At 38.6% G+C, this 14,031-nt stretch overlaps 1 non-coding gene across 1 annotated transcript; it reads left to right on the top strand.

Annotated features, from left to right (window-relative positions):
* Nucleotides 1–13,143: 13,143 nt before the first annotated feature.
* LOC131241711 (small nucleolar RNA R71) lies at nt 13,144–13,250 on the top strand. The gene has a single exon (XR_009169267.1). It is a non-coding gene; the product is annotated as a small nucleolar RNA R71 (small nucleolar RNA).
* The last annotated feature ends 781 nt before the right edge of the window (nt 13,251–14,031 follow it).

The raw sequence follows: 14,031 nt of genomic DNA, 5'->3' as shown, positions 1-14,031 counted from the left end.
GGTTAGGATAGAACATATATATTATGGTGGAACCCATGGAGACCTCCCATGATGTCGAGTTATGTGGGCCCACCACGATACGTGTCGACCCTCAACACCATCAGTCAGATGCACCAATCCATGGTGGGCTTGGGGCTTGAAATCAAGTCAATCTGTGACTCGTGTGGGCCACACCACACACAAAAGTTAAGAGGATTACCCTCCATTAAAACATTCATAATCATTTGTTAGGACCACCAAGACGTGGTTCTTGAATCTAGCCCATCCATTTTGTGTGTCCCACTTGGTTGAGGGGTTAGACCAAGTTTCAGATGAATCCAAATTTCATGTGGACCCTGCAAGTGTTTTTATATCCCGAGCTCCGAGTTGTACGAACGGTTTAAGGAGATCAAAGTTACATGGGTCCCAAAGTGATGTATTTATTATATCTACACCATTCATCTATTTTTAGAGATCATTTCAGAGCATTATCCAAAAAAATGAATCATATCCAAAGATTATCTGGACCATACCACAAATAGCAGTGGAGATAATGATTTCACCGTTAAACAATTTACAGGGCCCACCATAACGTTTATTTTCCATCCAATCTGTTCATAAGGTCACAAAGACCTGAATTAAGAGGAAAAACAAATTTCATATTGGTCCAAAACTTCTGTGACCCCAAAAAGGGTTTCAATGGTAGACGTTTAATCCCTCGTTGCTTTTTGTAGTGTGGACCACTTGATAGTTAGATCTATCTTGTTTTTCTTCTTAAGCCTTAAGACGAGCTCACCAAATGGATGGATGGTTTGGATATAAGGCATACCTCATGATCAGACCCATAAAACTTGTTGATTTATCCGGTCTTCACATGATTTTAGATGGTGTGGGCCACCTGAGTTTTGTGTATGGCTGATTTTTAGGATATCCCATAATCTAAAGGGAACCCATCAAATGCACAGTGTTGATGTTTGACATACATCACGGTGGGGCCTGTGGTGGCACCCACCGTCCTACCTCATTCCAAGCAGCAGGACACTGCTTGCTGCAACATCATCTAGATGCTGACAGCAACAACGTCCAGCCTCTAATGCTTTTTTTTAATGGTTTTTCATAGGTGGGGCTCACATCAGGATGATCCACTCCACCTGTCGGGTTCTCTAGCTCGTGACAGGTCCAATGAGCCCAATATTCAATATTTTTAGGTGTACAGAAGCATCACAGTGGGCCCTAACAGTTTGATAGTAAATACCACTATTAAAATGATTCTTTTAATGGTGTGGCCTACCAGAGATTTGGATTGGCTTCATTTTTTAGCTTAAGGCCTAAAATGAGCTGGGATATTGGATGGACAGTGTGGATCAAATACATACATCATGGGAGGGGGGCGTTGTGGTCCCATAGCCCCTCCCCTACTCAAGCAGCAGCAGGGACGTTGCTTGCTGCAGGTCCTCTGGACGCTGGCAGCAACAACATCCACCCCTTTTTATTATTTATTTATTTATTTTATATACACTACATATATAGGTGGAGTGTGGTGTGTGTGGGTTTGACTAGCCCAATGGGCCTCACTTGGACAGTTTGAATGACATACAAACGTTACAATGGGCCCACGATAGGGCCATGGTTAATGAGTCCCTATTCCATCATCATTATCATTATCATCACATCATCACCACAATTAATCATCCAAATAATAAAGAAAGAAAAAAAAAACCATAAGAGTGGAGGGGGTGTACTCACCTTGATGGACTAGATGGATGGTTGAGATGGATGGAAGGGATGGGATTGGTGGCCCACCAAGATCACTTCTCTTTCTCTCTCTCTCTATCTCTCTCTCTCTCACTTATGGTAGGAAAAATGGTGAGAATGTTGAGGATTGAAGGGGGTATTTGTAGAGAATTTGCTAAAATTGTGGTAGGTTAGATTAATGTGGTTATGATTAGCTTAGGTAAGGATTATGACAAGTAATGCATGATTAGGACTTAATGGTAGATTAATGAGACATGGGGTGACATGGCATGATGACATCATGCATAAGGTGTTGTATGGAGAAGGATTGACTTTGGATACACATGAGAGAGGGGTGATATGGGTGTGTGACATCACACACATGGGTAGAGATTCTCTCACCCATGTGTGGCATGGTGCATGTGTGCGTAGCATGTGTTGTGCACATGTGTGGGATGGAATATATGGCACCATGCACATATGATACACCAACAATTCCTTGTGGCGTATCTCACTAACGGGGCATCGTACAGATGCATGGGTTTTACTTTCGCGACCGCGGTGATGGGGTGGTTGATGCAGCAAGGGTTTCGAAGTCTTTGAGTTCCGGTCAGTTGGGTGTGCACTATGCATGGTCAATCTAGGTCTCACCAAGGGCGTCGATCATCGTGCACATAGATATAGAAAATGGTACGGAATGGACGGGGTCTTATAGTTCTACTTACTCAAAATAGATTACACATACTTAGAGAGAAGAAGAAATTAACTTTATATCATAATCATCAAATAACTTTATTAAATAAAATCTCTTTAATATCTATGAAAATAAAACACGCTCAACTCCCACTAACTGAAAACATCTATGAGATCAATGATTCCCATGGATATTACATGCTCCTAAAATGGCATGATAGGGAGCCCTTTAGTGAGTGGATCCACAATCATCTGCTTAGTGTCGATGAACTCCATAGACACTTGACAATTCTGAACTCTTTCCTTTACAACAAGATACTTGATGTCGATGTGCCCCAACCTTGATGAATACTTGTTATTGCTGGAGAAGAAAATTGCAGCTGAATTGTTGTAAAATATTCTCAATAGTTTTGGGATATGCTCTAGTACTGGCAAACCTGAGAAGAAATGCCATAACCACAATGCCTGATTAGATGCCTCATGACAAGCAATGAATTTAGCTTCTATGGTGAATGAGGCCGTGGTTGACTGTTTCACACTTTTCCAAGACATAGCCCCACCAACCATTATGAAGATGTAGCCTAAGGTGGACTTTTTAGTATCAACGCAGTCAGCATAATCTGCATCTGAGTATCCAACCAACTCCAAATGGTCTGATTTTCTGAATGTGAGTCTGAAGTCCTTTGTTCTTTGTAGGTAGCGTAACACTTTCTTCACAGCTATCCAATTCTGCATTCTTAGATCAGATAGATACATGTCCAACATTTCAACACCAAAGGCAATATCTGGTCACGTGTAGACTTTAGCATACATGATTCTTCCTACTACTATGCGTAAGGAAATTCCTTCATTCGATTCTTTTCTAAAACATTCTTAGGATATTGGAATTGTCCAAATTTATCACCTTTAATAATGGGTGATTGTCTAGGAGCATAATTTTACATGCCATACCTTTCGAGTACCCTAGTATTATAGGCCCTCTGTGATAGGCTGAGTAGTCCACATGATCTATCACGGCGAATCTCAATGCTGATGACATAAGAGGCATCACCAAGGTCTTTCATCTTAAATATTTAAGACAAGAATTTCTTAGTGTTGCTCAACATCCTGATGTCATTGCTAACCAATAGAATTTCATCAATATACAAAATCATCATAACAAACTTACTCCCACTGATTTTAATGTAAATACATTCATTCACAGTGTTTTTTTACAAAACCATATGAGGAAATCACTTCATGAAACTTTAGGTACCATTGTCATGATGCCTGCTTTAACCAATAGATGGATTTCTACAGTTTACAAACTAGATATTCTGAGCCATTGGCTACAAAACCTTCAGGTTATAACGTATATATGTTCTCATTTAGATCCTCATTGAGAAACATAGTCTTTACATCCATTTGATGCAACTCAAATCCATATGAGCCACAAGAGCTATAATGATCTTGAATGAGTCTTTCTTAGATACTGGTGAGAAAGTCTCCTTAAAGTCAATGCATTCATACTTGTTAAAACCCTTGGCAAAAAGTATGGTTTTATATCTTTCAACATTACCCTTGGAGTCCCGATTAGTTTTAAATATCCATTTACAACCAATCGGCTTTATTCCTAAAGGTAATTCTACAAGATCCCATACTTTATTATCTTTCATAGATTTTAACTCATCTTTCATGGCATCAATCCTCTATTTGACTTGAGCAAAGGATTTAGGATCCTTTTCCAACCCTATATTAAACTCGTGCTCCTGTACGATGTAATCATCGATTTACAGGCCTTCTCTCTCTTTTAGATCTTCTCAATGGCTCAGTCTCTTGAGTGTGATTATGATTTCTTTCATTAGTGAGTTGTACAGGATGTTCATAGTGGTGTTCTGCAGTGATTTCAGACTCGGCTGCAAAATTAATATCCACATGATTTGGAGTGACTATGATTAGAGTTATAGTGCTTTCTTCCTCGAATACAAAGTTCCTAATGTTTGAGCTCCCACTATTTTCAGTGTCCTCCATGAATCTGGCATTCCTAGTCTCAATAATCTTAATAGAGTGGGAAGGACAGTAGAATTGATAACCTTTTGACCTTTTTGGGTATCCTATAAAGAAACAACTTTTGGTTCTGGGATCGAGTTTTTTTTTTTCATGCAGGTTATAAACTTTGGCCTTAGCAGGATATCCCCAAATATGTATATATCGGAGACTTGGCTTTCTTCCATTTCATAACTCAAAAGGGTTCTACTTATAGCCTTGTTAGGAACCCTGTTAAGGATATCAAATGCAGTTTTGATCATTATCATGCTTCGTACCATGTCCATAAGGGTGCAATTACGCCTTTCAGCCACACCATTCTGCTATGGAGTTTTAGACATGGTATATTGGGCGACATTGCCACAATCTTGTAGGTATCTAGTGAATGGCCTTGGATTGCGACCTGATTCATCATATTTACCATAGTATTTGCCACCACGGTCTAATATGATGACTTTAATCTTCTTATCGAGTTGATTTTCAATTTCAACCTTATAGATTTTAAAAGCATCCAGGGCATCTGATTTTTCACTGATAAGATAGAGGTACCCGAAACAAGAGTAGTCATTTACAAACGTGATAAAATATTTGTGTCTACTCCATGATGTTATAGGGAATGGTCCACAAATGTCTGTATGTATTACCTCTAAGAGTCCTATACTTCTTGTTACACCTTTCTTTCTGATTGTGGTCTGTTTTCCTTTAATGCAATTAATAAACACTTTATAGTTGAAGAAGTCTAGAGAATGAAGTATCCCTTCTCGCACAAGCTTATCTAATCTCTCATGAGATATATGACATAATCGCCTATGCCACAACATGGAGAAATTCTCATAGTCTAGTCTTCGCTTAGATCCTACTTTATTTTCATGCAGGTCATTGTTCACAACCCCAAGTGTAGGGTCGCAATGTAGTAATAATCTCGGTGAGACCGAGGTCGAATCCACAGGGACTAATCTCGTGTGTTTTCTGAAAGCAACTAGAAGAAGAACTAGAAAAAGATGAAAACCTAAATCTGAAATATTTGAGAGTAATTGTGAGAGAATTAATGAAAAACTTAAGAAATTTAAAGGTGGGAAACTAGGGTTTCCAAGGATCCACTTGTAGAGATCAGGGAGATCTATGCTTGATTCAAGTCACATGATTGGAATTGGAGTCCCATCCTATCCAATTGGAAGATATCTCAGTAAAATCAAATCTGAACTTCCTTTGACCTAGTTCTCAATGGATGAGAGGCGTGAGAACTGGAAGTGATTCCATCACAAAACCATGCCTATGAGACAAGGAAAATAATAGGATTTACCAATCATAGACATGATTGAACTAGAATCTCTTAATAAAATCATAAAAATGACTAAGGGAAGAAAAACTCTTGGCGAAGGCTTCTTCATGCTTGTGCTCCACTCCTCAAACCTTAGATGATGCCTAGGGGTGCCCGGTGGAACCCTATTTATAGTTTTAGGCCTTAGACTTTCGCACTGAGTGAAAATTTTTAAAAACTGTCTCAAATTTATGCAGTCCGCATAAAAATTGTATAACCCTCGACTGGTCGTGGGCTATACTCGACCGGTCGTGGGACATCCTCAACTAGTCGAACAGGTCGCTGGAGTTCGAGTCGAGGCACCTCGACTGGTCAACCAGAGTCTAAGACTGGTCAAGTGTATGCAGGACTAGTCAAGCTGGAGTTAAGACTAGTCGAGGAATACACAAATTCAATTCAAAACTCCGATTTTCTTCATTCTTGACTTGATTTTCTTGGATCTTTGGTGTGTGCATTCTTCATTCTTGGTTTCATCAGATCCATTCTTGGCTTTGGTGATTCTTGAGTGTTAAATTCATGCTTTTAACATCCTTTTCAATCCAAGCTCTTAAATTCACCTTGCAACATAAACATGATTAAAATAGAACATTAAGCATTATCATGTTCATAAAACCAAGTAATAGATGGGGTCCAATATGCAATATTTGACCCTCAACACAATCCCCAACCAGCATTTTGCTAGTCCCAAGCAAAGTATGCAAAAAATGAACTTTAATGCGTAATGTTCAAACCTTTTTCAGAAAATGATCTTTTTGTGTAATCAAGTATGAATGAGTAGACTTAAGATGAGAAATTGAGATTTTGAAAACCTAGAGTTGAATCACATAAGCAATTAATCAAATAAGTCCTTTATAGGGATGTACACGAGCCAAGCTAGCTCAAAAAGCTCGCTTGGCTTGGCTCGATTTAGCTCAACTTGACTCGACTCAAACAATGAATCAAGGCGAGCCAAGCTTTATATGACTTAGCTCGTTATGAAAACAAGCCAAGTTCAAACATAGTGGGGTTTGACTCGACTCGACTCAACTTGAACTCGATTTGGCTTGAAGTTCGAGCTCGAGCTTGGCTCGAATCGAATATATTATTATTATTATTATTATTGTTATTATTATTATATATTAATACATATTATATTATATTTAAAAATTAAAAAAATTAAAACATAAACCCTATTATACCCGTTCGTCTCTCTTATACTATTTCCTTTCCTTACCTAACCCACCACGCTCGAGCTCCTCTCTCTCTCTCTCTCTCTCTCTCTCTCTCTCTCCACTCGTTCACTCGCCTGAGCTTGACTCAACGTCTACCCGGCTTGTCTCAGCTGTACGGCCTACACTCACTTGGGCTCTCCTTTCTCCCTCTCTCCCTCTCAGTATCAACAACAAAGTACCATCTATGGTTTTATCCAATATTATATATGTGTGTGTGTGTGTGTGTGTGTTATTAATTAAATATTTGATTTGGGGGTTGGGTCGGTTGGGTCGGGTTACTGGGTTAAGTCAGGTGTGGGTTGCGAGTTGAGTCAGGTTGGGAGTAAGCTCAACTCGATCCATTAGCTCGCCTCGAGCTCGACTCGACAGTTTTGGCAAACAAGCTAAGCTTCAATAGTAAGCTCGAGGCCAAGCTCGAGCTCAAGCTCAAACTCGAGAAGATCATGGACAAGTCAAGCTAAGCTTGGCCCACCTCGACTCGATTCGGCTCGTTGCATAGCCCTAGTCCTTTATCCATTAGGTCAGAGCTTGGTTTTCAGATCAATTTTTTCAAAGTGCTTAGGAAAAATACTATCTTTTCATAATGTTGGCCATGCTCATCACGTCAAGATTGGTTGAAGACACAAGTACTGATTCCGAACTTATCCCCTTTTCCTTCTTTTTTCGGTTTTTGATTTTATATCGATAGTCATTTGTATTTATTCCTCTTCTTTAGACATTACATCCTTTTCAAAGACATTTTTCATTCCCTTGAAAGATGTTGTCATTCTTCATTCTTTATGACCTCTTCGTCGATCTCCTATTTTTTTAACTGGTTCTTTCTTCTTTTAAGGTGGATAAAATTCTCCAAACTCAGTTCTCAATATCTTTCAATGATCATCACACTAACAATTAGAAATTATAGTACTATTCATAAAAAATAATTTGAATAACATAATATTCGAACTTACTCATAATCAATTGAATGTAAGAACCATAAGTGATAGGTTACTTAGTTGCTCCAACTCCAACAATTCAAAATTCAATTTTTATCCTATCATCATACTCAAAATAGTCTTAAATACACAACTTATTGCTCTCTAAATAGATAAACATTGAAAATTTTTTAAAAATTTTGCAAATTTTGCTCAAAACTGAGAAAACACTGATTAGTATACCTAATCTCACATCCCCAACCTAAAATCTACATTGTCCTCAATGTAAAGAAATAAGCATGATTTGTAAAAGAACAACATAATTGAAGGAAAAGTGATGGAACGATAGTACCTGATGAAGAAATTATGAGGCTTTTTCTAAAGGATCTCGGCGTGAAGGTAGGTTAGCACAAGAGCTAAACCAACAAAAAGTAAACTATCCTAAACAGTAGAAACAACCTATCCTAGAACGGCAGAAAGCAAACTATCCTAAACAGCGGAAAACAGTAAACCTAACTACACCTCTGTCAGACTAGGAGATCAATCCTGATAAATAGGATCATTCAGAGGTATGGACATGTCCTCTGAATCAAATTTCTCAACAAATGGATTTAATCAATGTCCATTTACTTTAAACTCATTGTCATTATTTGGATTCCAAATCTTGACAACCCCATGAGGATAGACATTGGTAACAGTGAAGGGGTCGGTCCAACGAGATCGGAGCTTACCTGAAAAGAGATGTAACCGAGATATGTACAAGAGGACCTTCTGACCTGGTATGAATGATTTCTTAAGAATGTGTTGGTCATGAAACAGCTTCATCGTGTCCTTGTAAATTCTCATGTTCTTGTACGCATCATTCCGAATTTCTTCAAGTTCATTCAATTAAAGTTTGTGTAACGAGCCAGCGTTGTCCAGATTGAAGTTCAAAATTTTGATCGCCCAGTAGGCTCTATGTTCCAACTCCACAGGTAAGTGGAAAGCCTTCGCATAGATAAGTATAAAGGGATACATTCCAATAGGAGTCTTAAATGCGGTACGGTAAGCCCATAAGGCATTAGTCAATCGAATTGACCAATCCTTTCGATCAAGGTTAACCATTTTCTCCAAAATGTGTTTAATTTTCCTATTAAAAATCTCAGCTTACCACTTGTCTATGAGTGGTATGGAGTGCTCACTTTATGAGAGATGCCATATTTCTTCGTTAAGTTCGCGAATGGCCTATTATAAAAATGTGAGCCCCCATCACTAATGATGACTTAAGGCATTCTAAATCGGGAAAGAATGTTCTCTTTTAAGAATTTATTGACCGTTTGATGGTCATTGTTCCGGCATGGAATCTCTTCTACCCATTTAGTGACATAGTCTATGGCGATTAAAATATATAAATTTCTAAAAGATTGGGGGAATAGTCTCATGAAATCAATGCCCCAACAATCAAATGCTTTAATGATCAAAATGGGGTTTAGAGGCATCATATTTCGACGAGATATGCTCCTAACTTCTGACAACTCTTGCAAGCTTTGCAAAACTCATGAGTGTCCCTGAACATAGTAGGCCAGTAAAAGCCACACTGTAGAATCTTGGCCGTAGTTTTTTTACAGAAAAATGACCACCACGGGCCTAAGAGTGATAGAAAGAGATGGCACTTTGATGTTTATTGTCTGGCACACATCTCCTTAAGATTTGGTCTGGGCAATATTTAAACAAATATGGATCATTCCAGAAAAACTTACGAACCTCGGCAAAGATTTTTTCCTTATCTTGCGCAGTCCAATGTGTCGATGTGAAACCTATGGCAAGATAATTAGTAATATCAGAAAACCAAGGTGAATAAGAGACTTTGAACAATTGTTCATCAGGGAACATGTTATTTATATGTGTCATCTCAAGAGAATCAAAGAGATCAAGGTGGGAAAGATGGTCAGCCACTACATTCTCTACTCCCTTTTTATCTTTTATTTCCAAATCAAATTCTTGGAGCAGGAGGATCTATCTTATTAGGTGGGGCTTAACATCATTCTTAGAAAGAAGATACTTGAGCACCGCATGATCTGTGTAAATGACGATCTTGGATCCAATCGAGTAGTTCCTAAATTTTTTTGAAGTGAACACTACGACAAAGAGTTCCTTTTCCGTAGTAGAGTAGTTCACTTCTGCGGCATTTAGAGTTCTACTTACATAATGAATAACGTAGGGCTTCTTTTCTTTTTTTCTTTGGCCTAAAACTGCCCTAAGAGCATAGTCAAACGCATCGCACATAAGTTCAAAAAGAAGGCTCCAGTCGGGTGGCTGCATGATAGGTGAAGTATTTAACATGCCCTTAAGCTTAGTAAAAGCTTCCTTCCATTGCTCATCCACTAGTATGGTGCATCCTTTTGAAGTAGATTACATAGAGGACGAGAGAGATGACTAAAGTCCTTATGAATCTCCTGTAAAACCCGGTGTTTCCTAAGAAGGATCGCATGTCTTGTATATTCTTGGTGGAGGTAGGTTAGAGATAAGATCAATTTTAGCCATATCTACTTCAATTCCCTTGGACGAGATGATATGTCTAAGGACAACTCTCTTACGAACCATGTAATGACACTTCTCCTAATTGAGTACCAAATTCTTTTCTTCATATCTTTTCAATACACATTTAAGATTCTCTAAGCAATCACCAAAAGATGAACCAAAAATAAAGAAGTCGTCCATGAAGACCTCTAGATATTGCCCCATCATGTCAGTAAAAATACTCATCATACATCGCTGAAAAGTGGCGGGGGCATTACGTTGTCCGATTGACATCCTTCGATAAGCAAAGGTGTTAAAGGGACATGTGAATATGGTCTTTTCTTGATCTTTAGGGGCTATCTATATCTAGTTATAGCCCGAATACCCATCAAGGAAACAATAGTATGAGTGACCAGCTAGCCTTTCCAAGATTTGATCAATGAAGGGCAAAGGGAAGTAGTCCTTCCTCGTGATGATATTCAATTTCCTGCAGTCAATGCACATTATCCAACTAGTAGTAACTCTAGTTGGCACGAGTTTATTATTGGCATTGGCTATGATGGTGATTTGGACTTCTTAGGAACCACCTGAGTTAGACTCACCCATTGACTATCAGATATAGGGTATATGATACCCACATCCAATAGTTTAAGAATCTCGACCTTCACCACTTCTTTCATGTTTGGATTTAGTCTACGTTGTGATTGCCGAGAGGTCATCACATTATCCTCAAGATAAATATGGTGAGTACAAATCAAAGGTCAATTCCCTTGAAGTCTGCAATCGACCATCCAAGGGCTCTCTTATGCTCAATGAGAGTAGAGATGAGCATACTCTCTTGTTCTTGCTCAAAGTGAGAAGAAATCACCACCTGGTATGTTTCATCTTGACCTAAATAGACATATTTCAAATCAGAGGGCAAAGGTTTTAGGTCAAGCTTCAGTGCCTTGAGGTTAGACGGTAGACGCACTACATCAGTTTGGGGCAATTCTTCAAATTGTGGCCTTCACTGGTTAACTTCAAGTACCGGCATAGTATCAAGCATGACACCCATCTCCCTAATCATGTCATCATCAAAATCATGGGAGTGGGACAGGCACATGTCTAGAGGGTCAAAGGATAAGGTCATCAAAGTTCTATCTTCCATGAAAGAGTCAATCATATTAATGTCGTGAAAATCGTCATCATCCTCTAACTATTTGCCTGTGCTGAAAAATATATTCAACTCCAGTGTCATATTTTTAAAGACATACTCATGACCCCATTCCTACAATTAATGATTGCGTTTGAAGTGACAAGGAAAGGTCGATCAAGAATGACGAGAATTTGAGTGCTCATATTACTGATGGGTTCTGTATCTAGGATGATAAAAGCTACTGGGTAGTAGAATTTATCAACCTGAACCAACACATCCTCAATTACCCCTCTCGGTACACAAACTGAGTGGTCAACAAGTTGTAATGTGGTTAGGGTGGGTTTCAATTCACCCAAACCTAACTGTTTATAGACTGAGTAAGGAATCGGATTTAGATTTCCTCCTTAGTCAAGAAGTGCATGCTTAATCTAACAGTTCCCAATTACGCAAGTGATGGATGGGCTACTGGGATCTTTATACTTTTGTGGTACATCTTACTTTAGGATGACACTCACTTTTTTAATTAAAAAGATTTTCTTTTTGATACTTTACCGTCTTTTGGTCGTACACAAGTGTTTCAGAAATTTGGCATATGAAGGTATTTGTTTTATGGCATCAAGTAGAGGAATATTGACCTTCACTTGTTTCAACACCTCTAAAATGTCCTGAGAGTTAGAGAGAGGTTTTGGTGCAATCAACTGTTGGGGTAAAGGGGCAATTGGCTTGCCTTGAAGTTTGGTTCCAATTCTTGTGGAGCAGTGATAGGTCTATCATCGTTGTCCTCTTTCGGGTCCTTAGGCTTTTCAGCCCTTTCCGGAATAGATTTGTCAATTATCTTCCCACTCTTAAGAGTGGTGATAGACTTATCTTACTCCATTTGATTTGAAGAGCTTGGATCACTTATTTCAGATTGCAGTTTAGGATTGGGGAAAGGTTGGGCTAGAAGAATCCCTTTTTCTCCAATTGAATTTTTTGTCTCACGCCCTTGTATGGCTTCTGAAATGTCTTGAAGGGTTTGCAATATACCCTGACTGATAAGCTCTTGGTTTTGAATATGTTTTAGAACCAGATTCTCTTGAGATTTCACTTGATTTGGAATTTGATTAAAAATACCTTGAGGAGTAGCAGTTTGTCCATTCCTCCAACTGAAGTTTGGATGATTTCTCCAATTAGGATTGTATGTATTGGAGGTAGGTCCATTGAAGGGTCTTTAGTAATTATTCATGGCATTAGATTGCTCATTCAACACCTCTTAAAAGGCAGGTATTATTAAACAATTTTCAGTTGTGTGAACGTTGCAAGCACAAATACCGCAAACAGTTTCCTTAACCTTATCCTTCTTTAATTCCATGGGGTTGAATTTTCTTATGAGATTAAACACTTTAACAATGATATCATCATCCTCTTTTAGAAGGTATAATCCGCCCCTCTCCTTTGATTGAGTGGGCCTAGAAGTGGTGCTTGATTTTGGGTAAGTTTCCCATGATTGTGTTTTCAGCAAGTCTATCTAAGTAGTCCCACACATCATCGACATTTTTATTCATGAATTCCCCATTGCACATTATCTCAACCAATTGGTGCATGGAATATGTTAGTCCATCATAGAAAAAGTGTGTAATGTGCCACGTTTCAAAACCGTGTTGTGGGCATGAACTGACAAGATCCTTGAACCACTCCCAACATTGGAAGAATGTTTCATTTTCCTTTTGGGAAAAGTTCATGATTAACTTTCTAAGGGTGTTCATTTTATGATGTGGAAAAAATTTCTTTATGAACTCCCTTACCATGTCATTCCATGTGCCAATAGATCTGGGATGTAGTGAATGCAACCACGTCTTAGCTTTCTCTTTCAAAGAAAAGGGAAAGAGTTTCAGTCTGACCATGTCTTCAGACACGTTAGGAAAATATAAAGTGTCTATGATCTCATCAAACTCTTTCTAGTATAAATATGGACTTTCAAATTCAAGTCCATGGAATTTTGGAAGGAGTTGGATCACCCCTAGCTTAATATCGATGTGTCCCGTATTTTCTGGAAAAACTATGCATGAGGGTGTGCTCACCCCCTCCAGTTGTAAATAATCTCACAAAGTACAAGGCGGGGGTGCTTGATGCACCTCATTCATCCTGGACTTCCTCAACCCTAGGTTAAGGTTGTCTTTCCAGTTCATTGTCTGGTTGATTTGCAGTCATAACCTCAATTAACTCTAAGGATCTCAAGTGGTGTCTAATCCTATGATGGATAGATAACCCCTCGACCAATCCTCCTTCACTCAAAAGATGTTGAGTGTTATCACAGACCCACTTGGGCACGAAACACTCTCAGCCCTCAATTTCATATTCTAACCTAAACCTAAAAGAGATAAAGGAAATAGAAATCTAGAAATAGAAGAGAGAGGGAGTTGAAAAGAAGTTACCAAATTAGAAGTTCCTAATTAAAATCCTGCAAAACAAACAAAACAAGTCAGTTTCTAAAAATAGAGATTCTAAAATTAGAAAGTTTCTAAAAATAAAAATAGAAAA

This window comes from Magnolia sinica, chromosome 3 (assembly GCF_029962835.1).
Source record: "Magnolia sinica isolate HGM2019 chromosome 3, MsV1, whole genome shotgun sequence".
In the NCBI taxonomy this organism is placed as follows: Eukaryota; Viridiplantae; Streptophyta; class Magnoliopsida; order Magnoliales; family Magnoliaceae; genus Magnolia; species Magnolia sinica.
Note: the sequence above shows the minus strand (reverse complement) of the source record. Positions and strands in the feature narration are given on the sequence as shown.